This window comes from Caenorhabditis briggsae (genome assembly GCF_000004555.2).
Source record: "Caenorhabditis briggsae complete genome, chrII, whole genome shotgun sequence".
Classification (NCBI taxonomy): Eukaryota; Metazoa; Nematoda; class Chromadorea; order Rhabditida; family Rhabditidae; genus Caenorhabditis; species Caenorhabditis briggsae.
The window spans coordinates 1983870-1992871 of NC_013486.2; positions in this window are offsets into that span (position 1 = coordinate 1983870).

Sequence of the window (9002 nt, forward strand, 5' to 3'; positions counted from 1 at the left end):
GTTCTTCTTCTATTTCCCCAAGTACCATTTAGTAGGAAATGTATATTACTTGTAACATATATGGAAAATGAAGGGGAAACGTTTACAGGAACCTACTTGAACAAAAAAAAGAGAAGACGCGGAAGAAGGACATAAAGTATAATAAAAGGGTATTAAAAAACCTTGAAAAAGAACACGAAAAATGAAGTGAAAGTGTTTGAGGTCAGAATTTGGGAATCATTGGAATCTTAGAACTCCAAAATGGACCAGGATTTTCCTAGGCCACGGCCACTGTAAGCCTCAAAAAATAATTCACAGACTGCCCAAGAAAATGATCATAACACAGAAAAAGGGCGAAATTTTTCCGACTGTTTAGCCAGGAAGACATACTTTTGCACAAAGAGCAAGAAAACCGCGGGGGTGAAAAGAAAATGTGTTGTTTTCTATTTGTCTATGTTTTCGTTGGGTAACTTCAATGACCAGAACCACTCTAACAATGGTTATCGTCACCTTTTTTACCGGGGGAAGGGGCATCTGGACAGATAGATTGACGGATAGGAAACGTTTGTGGACCAATCAGGCCAGATTTAGAACTTCAAACGCTTGTGAACCAAAAGAGAATAAGCCTCGTGAGGGGCATTTTTTCTGAGTCTTTCATGTCCTGCCCTCTATTGTTTCATTACACCGGTCAATAAATTAAATAAATAAATAAAAAAGAAGGTACAGTGCTTAGACGCTCTTGATGCGCTCCGAAAGGGCGTCATCCTATACTCCATCTTCAAGCTCAATTATCTCAATTAATATAAAAGATAGCAAAATATTGTCAATAAAATGCTTGGCTTAATATTATTATATTTTATTAGTTTACAACTTTTTGATATCTCTCACAGAAAATGAGATAAATTGGCTCAAATTTAGGATTATGTAAACTACTAAACTACAAACTACTCTGTGGCTACTACTCGGACAACGATTTTAAGATTCTCAGATCTTTAAACTAGAGAACTTTAAAACTTAGAACCTAACTGTAAAACCTAACTGCTTGGATATTCCTAAACCCTGGTTTGAATTTCAAATCCTTGTGAACCAAAAGAGAATAAAAAAGAAGGTACAGTGGAGACGCGCTCGGTCCAAGATGACGACATCCTATACTTCATCTTCAAGCTCAATTATCTCGGCCCATTTGAAAGATATCAATAATTTGTCAACTGATAAAATGTTTAACATAATATCAGCAACATTTTATTTGTTTATAACTTTTTGATATCTCTCATAAGAACCGTGATAATTGAGCTCAAAGTGCAGTATAGCCAGTATCTGACCATAAACGTTTGAATTCCAAATTCCTTGAAAAAATGGGAGGAAAACTAGGACGCAAAAAAAGGCAATAAAAATGTGTGAGATAAATCACCGGAAGACGAAAAAAAAGTGCCGAAAAAGGAAAAGAGGGAGATTGATGAGAGAAAGAGAGAAAAAGAGAAAAAGAGGATGCATAGATGGATAGGTTGGTTTTCGATAGCTGAGCAATTTGCATTTTTTTTATTCTCTTGACGCCTTGAAAGAAGAGGTGAATGACATTCTCAAGAGCATGTATCTAGTGCTTTCTGAAGAGCTCTTCAGAATTTATCTTGTTTTTTTTCTTTGCTCAATTTGGTGGGAAAGGGAACACATGGAAGGTGAGCAACGATGTCTGCTTGGCTTTTTCTGGGCTCTCAATTAAATAATTATTGAAGAAAAATTAATTAAAAGTTATGTAAACTTGAATTTTAGACATTTTCCTAGTTGGAAGTTTTTTGATATCTCTCACAGGAGCTGAGATAATTATGGACAAAGTTTGACTAGCTTTGCAGCTCTAAAACTCACTTCAAAATTAATATTTTTAAATGAAAAAAATTGGAGAAAATGTAGATTCTTTGAAGCTCTACAAAATAATATAAAATTTCATTATTTTTAAAAGAACTATTTTTTTTACAGAAGGCGCTAAAGTAGACGCCCATTCTGCAGTTTCAAATATGATAAGGCGCGGTTTCAACCTTATAGCTCGCGTCAACCTTAATATTTTTACATGAAACAAATTGAAAAATGTAGATTTTAAAAAGTTCTACAAAATGATATAAAATTTGACTATATTTGAAAAACACATTTCTTTACAGAAGACGCTAAAGTAGACGCCCATTCTGCAGTTTCAAATATGGGGAAGCTTTTAGGCTCATAACTCCTTTCAAAATTAATATTTTTAAATGAAAAAAATTGGAAAATGTAGATTTTGAAAAGTTCTTCAAAATGATTTATAAATCGAATATATTGAAAAAGAAGTTTTTGATGTAACAATAGCAATAAAATATAGGCTCTCGACAACATAGCCAAACACTAGAGGGAGGGGGGAGAGGGGTTGTAAATCAATCAAATTTTATGAGTTATGAGGAATAGAGAATGTACTATTTTATGGGATCAGTGGCCTAGGAATTTGGTTTTAGAATAACACAGTGGCCTAGGACAGGGTGAAGCTAGGCCACGTCTTCTGGAAGAAGCTCTAGAATCTATAGAATCGGCTAAAATAAGGCCATATTTAGCAAAAAAAAAACTGTAGAAAACTATATATTAGCCTAGAAAAAAAATTAGAACATTCCGGAAAACTAGTTCATAAAAACGAAAAAAAAAACTAGTTCCACAGTTTCCAATGTACCTTTAATAACAAGTTGAACCCCATGACCATCTCCCTTGCCCACCTAACAGACAAATATTTGAGTTTTCTTTTCGAATGCAAGCCAACCGTAAACCCGTTTATTTACCGCACAGATCAAGAAAACGATTCACACATTCTTGGAAGATTTCGAACGTTTTAAAGGGACAGAGTTCTAGGAGACAGCAATTTTGGAACCTTTTTCTTTGACTTTATTTATCTTGCTTCCTGTAAAAGATATCAAAAAATAGTTAACTGATAAAATGTTCATCATAAAATCAGCAACATTTTATCAGTTAACATAATTTTGATATCTTTTCTAGGAGCTAAGATAATCTACGTTTAAGATATAACACCCATAAAAAGAGAGGAAGGTGGTGGCTTAAATTAGACGTTGTATAGGCTTTGAGGATCTTCAGTTTCTAATTTGAATTTTAAAGAAAACCGGGAAAACTTCAAAAAGAGGGGTATTATAGGTACAAATGAAAAGTAAATAAAAACAGAATAGAAAGTGTGGGGCGGGGGGGTTTAGGCGGTGTATCCCTTTTCCACCCCAAGGGGATTTGCGGGTTTTGCACAGAATATGTTACATTAAAAGAGAAAAGGAGAGAGAGAGAGAAGAGAGATTTAGACACACAACAGAAAAAGAACAACTTGTATATATTCATATAATCTGTACAGTAGCCAACAGAAATACATGCTCAGTCATTCGGAAAAAAAACGACCATTCATTTTTCTTCTCTTTCTCTTCCGCATGCATTTTAGCGGATTAGAAAGACAAGAAAAAAAAATGAACGAAAAGGCGAAAATTTACTTTGACAGTGAGTGAGCGAGAGAAACCAGAGTGTCTCGTTGTCTGCGCCTCTACTTCTCTCCTCTCTTGCTTCTAGTCCTGTATCTCAGTTGCCGTACCAGCTATCAAAAAGTGCACAATTAGTAAAATGTAGGGAATGTTAGCAGCTATATTTTTGCAATTTACAACTTTTCATTAACTTTCTTAGTTTTCGAGATAAAAAACCATTCTAGACAATAAGCTTCAAGTTAGTGCATCTCAGTTTCTAGTCGGCCTGAAAACTTGCTTTTTGGACGGAAATATAGGAAATTCCAAAATCCACATTTTATTTAAAAAAAAATTAAGCTTCTAGCTCTTCTAGAACTCGAGATATAGCGTTCTGAAGTATTGGAGGTAAGAGACGCAGACAACGAGGTTCTCTAACTGTCTGCGTCTCTTTTAAATTTGGCTGAATCTTGGATTCTAAAAAGGCAAGAAACCTGGTTTATTAGACCGAAATGTAAGACATTCAAAAATTTACATTTCATTTCAAAAAACCAAGTTTCTAGTTCTTCTAGAACTCGAGATATAGCGTTCTGAAGTTTCGGAGGCAAGAGACGCAGACGACGAGACGCTCTTTTTGTCTGCGTCTCTTCTAAACTTCAAGTAAGTGCACCTCGGGTTCTAGGAAAGGTAGAATGTTTTCGTTCAGCCACTTTGAAGAAGGTCCTCCAGATTGCAGATTCTTGGGCGGCCTAGAATCCGCAAGCTGTGAAAAAACTAGTCCATCTGTTTTCATTCGTTATGCAGCACAACAAAATCTTGTCCTTTAGATGAATGAGTCCAAATGTCTTTAGATTTTCGCCTCCAAGGTACCTTTCCACACACAAGTCATTCATACACAAAAAAAAGTGTAAAAATTGGAGGTACTCGCGCTATTAAATATCAATTGGGTGTTGTTGTGGAAATCGGGAGTGAGCAGAATGAGAGAGAGAGAGAGAGAGAGAGAGAGAGAGAGAGAGAGAGAGAGAAAAGATAGCGCGGTCATTTCAAAACGAAAGGTGAAGAGTTAATGGGTAAAAAGGTGAGAATAGAAATCAAGGAAAATCAAGGAAATGGAACATAACATTTTATTTTGTCATTTTCTCGAACCAACACCACATGACCAAGTTCAGTACAGAAAGTTTGTTAGAATAGGAAACTAACGTATTCGAAAAACCAGTTTTTGATTGGGGGTTTTGTAGTTTGATGGTCAAGAATCACCAGAGAGACTAAACCCTATGATTACATCTTTATCTGAATATCGAAAAAAAAATGCTTTCAATTCCCCGTATATGAAAAGACTGTAAAAGTGGATTAAAAAGCTAGAATATTAGGTTGGCGGGAAAGTCTTTGTCACTTTTTCAATAGTTTATTTCTCAAAGAAAAAATAACCGAATAATTAATTATATTGTCCATCATTATCAACAACATGTCTCCAACGTTCCCTCAATTTATGGATTCCATTGCGGTAGAATCCAGCCGGGCGTGAGGCAAAGTATTGTTTGAGTGCCGCTTCGACCGCTCCACGGGAATTGAAGCTTCTTCCTTCGAAGGCACGTGTCATATCGCCAAATAACCAATAGTCGGAAGGAGCAAGATCAGGAGAATACGGGGGGTGAGGGAGAACATTCCATCCATATCCCATCAGCTCCTGCTTCACTTGTTTCGAAACATGTGGGCGAGCGTTATCATGTTGATAGTACACTTTCTTGTCTTTCAGGGCCGAACGGTCGACTGCTTTCTTGAGGTTTCGTAGTTGAGTAGTGTAGAGGTCTCCAGTTATTGTTTTGCCCTCGGGCAGAAGTTCCCAGTAGATGGGGCCGTCCACTCCCCACCACACAGAGAGCATAACTTTTTTCGGATGAAGGCCGGGTTTGGGGACATCCTGTGGGCTCTCTCCTTCTCCAACCCACTGGGATTTCCTGTGGTGATTATCGTAGAAGACCCACTTCTCATCTCCGGTTATTAGCCGGTCCAGCCATCGATCGCCCGCGTGGAGAGTGAGAAGAGTAATCGAATCGTCGACTCGGCGGTCAAGGTTGGCTTGAGTCAGGTGATGAGGTATGAATCGACCAAAAAGTTTTCTCATTCCAAGAGACTTCAAACCTTCAAGGACTGTGCTATGGTGAACTCCGAATGTGACAGCTAGTTCACGGCTAGATTGAAATGGATCCGATTGCAATGCGTGCTTCAGCTTGTCCAAATCCAACTCACGGGGTCTCCCAGAGCGATCCTTTTCATCGAGCGAGAAGTCATCTTTTTAGAAGCGATGGAACCAATTGCGAATAGTATTGTAGTGAGGGGCATGTGTGTTGTACACATTCTTCAAGAAAGTTTCTCGAATCCTTCATTGTGGGGTGAGATAGGAAGAGGTAAATCAAAACATGTCTGATGTGAATAGCAGTGGGAACAAACATATCGTTTTAATTTCAGATGAGGAGCAGGGAAGGAAATGGGGACTTGTTTATATGGAAGGTTCTTATCTCCTTGTTATTCACTAGAGTCGATATCATACACAGCCTCCATATACGAGAATCAGTGATTAAACAAACAGAGTGACAAAGACTTTCCCGCCAACCCTTAATAGTTTCGAAATTCGGGAAAATGATTTTTTTGGTTTTTCGAATTTTTCGGAATTTTTCTTCTGGTTTCCTAGATTTTGCAGAATTTCAACAATTTGAAACTTTGGAACTGGATTTTCGATTTTTCAAAATTTCAGTTTCTTTTTTTTTAAATTTTACATTATATTTGCATTTAATTTCTGAATTTCTGAATTTCTGAATTTCTGAATTTCTGAATTTCTGAATTTCTGAATTTCTGAATTTCTGAATTTCTGAATTTCTGAATTTCTGAATTTCTGAATTTCTGAATTTCTGAATTTCTGAATTTCTGAATTTCTGAATTTCTGAATTTCTGAATTTCTGAATTTCTGAATTTCTGAATTTCTGAATTTCTGAATTTCTGAATTTCTGAATTTTTTTTTGCACAAAAATGTCGAAATTAAGGTCTCTCCAGAAAACGAAAAAGAAGAAGACGTGACCGCGTCGGAAAAACAAGAAACGGGAAGAAATGACCAGCAGCTGCTGGAGAAGGAGCCGTGTGGAGCCAATTTTCCCAAAAACTGAGCTCTTTCTCTACGGAGCACCCAGGAGCACCAACTGGTCCATATACCCCTCTCTTTTATGGCTTGTCCTCCCCCCTTCGGAATATAGACAGAAGCATGATGTTCCGTTTTTATATATTCCCTCAACCTCTCTTTCACTTTCTCAGTAAGAAAAGAGAGAGAGAGAGAGAGAGAGAGAGAGAGAGAGAGAGAGAGGCGCAGACAGTGTATGAGTGAAGGGTCCCTTTTGACCGGGACACCCGGGAGTAAAACGAAGGGGGCACTATTAATGAAGGATGGAGAAGAGGAAATGGCAGAGAATGAGAGATAAATTGCGCGGAGGGACGCAGAGACCAAAATTTCGGGATGAAAGGGTTTAGAAGTGTAATTGAATGAACGCGTGGAGAGAAGGAGCACAAAGTGCTCCAAATTGTTCGAGAAGATTTGAGGTTGGGTTTTTAAAGACAGTTTTGGGAAATTGAAATTTTCAGAATTTTTCTGGGAATTTCAGAAAGTTCGAGAATCCACAAGGAACTTGAAAATTTAGATTTTGTATAAATCGGCAAATTTAGGATTTCATATTTTTAAAATGTTTCAAAGTTTTCAGAAATTCTAATCTTAAAAAATTGAAAAAAAAACTTAAAAGCTTCGAAATTTTCGGAAATTCCAGAATCTCAGAGATACTTAAATATTCAAAAGTTTGAAAATTCTGAAAATCCGAAATCTACAAAAATCTGAAATTTGAATTGATTGGATTTTTGAAAACTCTTACAAATTGAAAATAATGAATTCTAGAAAAGCGAGAGTCAAAAAAACTGAAGATTTTCGATACATTGGAAGTTCAGATGTTCCCAAAAGTCGATGTGTGCAAAATTTAAAAAAAAAACGTAAAAAACTCCCAGATTATGAAAATTTCATAAAATTTTAAAAAAATTTCGAAAATCGAAAAATTGTAAATGCGCAACAAATCATGTCGTCTGAATTCGAGAAAGTTTGTAAATTCTGAAATTTAGAAAATCCTAAAGTTCTGAGATTTTTAAGTTATTAAAAACTTCAAAAACCAGAAAAAATTAAGATTTTTAAAAAATGTTTTCGATGCATAGAAAATCGATTATTTCATGTTCCTGGAGAGATATCAAAATGGTGTCAACTGATAAAATATATATCATAATATCAACAATATTTTGTTAGTTGACAACTTTTTAGAATCTTTCCCAGGAGCCGAGATAATTTGGGTCGAAGTTATGAGACCCAAAGAGGGAGGTGGTTTGAGGGAAAAGATGAGAAGGAGGTAATGCATATGGGGAAGATGGAGAAGACAGTGTTAATTGGTAAAATGAGCAAGGATTGCTCATTGTTCTCGGTGTCATCTAAATAATGAGATGTTATAAGGACAACAACGAAGCCACAATAGAATTTGCCAACAAAAATACTACTGTGAACACCCTAATACTTTGAGCTCATATATCTCATTTTCTGTAAAAGATATCAAAACGAGATCAACTGATAAAATGTTTATCATAATATCAGCAGCAACATTCTGTCAGTTTATCACTTTTTTATATCTTTCTCAGGCACCGAGATAAATTGACTCAAAGTTAGGATGTTTGGTTTATCAGAAACCGAATGAGGAGCAAGTAAATCAGGTTGTTATAATTGAAAATTTAAATTACGCGTTTTCCAAAAGTTCCAAAAAATCCCACAGAAACCGAAAGACTGGAACTGTCAATTCTCTCCCACACACGTGTGGTCAGTTTTTTTGGCTCCGCGCGAGCTCTTTTTTGCCATTTGCTCAGCGTTGAGCAATCTGGTGCGGGCAGACCTCTTCCGGAACGTACGTAATACCCTTTCTCTCAACATCACAGTTCTTCTCGTCACCTGTTTACCGACGATTATGAGCTTTTGTGTCTTTTGTGTGCCCCGCTTTTTTTTCCACCCCGAAAAGTGCTCAGTAGCCGATAAATATTTTGTGTGTATGTGTATGCCAATTGATACTCAAGTGACCATTCCATACTCATTTGATACGGGATGAAGGGGGAGAGGAAATTGGAAGCCCAACCGTGTAGCTCCAAAGATAGGATGGTCTATATTCTTGGACCAAACAAAATGGTATAAAAAGACCTGGACGAGTACTACAAGTTCATACATCCCGAAAACCTTGACCAAAAATTATCTAGGCTCCTAGGAGTGAAAATTCTCCACACTTTTTTGGTTTACAAATGCCGTTTTTGAAAGTTTGGTTTTTTGACTTATAGTCCCTTTTTTTTGGGTTTTTACATAATTTGAAACTCATCATAAACCCACATTTTGTAATTTAGATTAATAATGAGTTCTAAATTCGAAAAGGTATAAAACCAGATTGAACTACATATTTTTCTATCCAAGATATGATTGCACTTTGAACTCAATTATCTCAGTTCCTA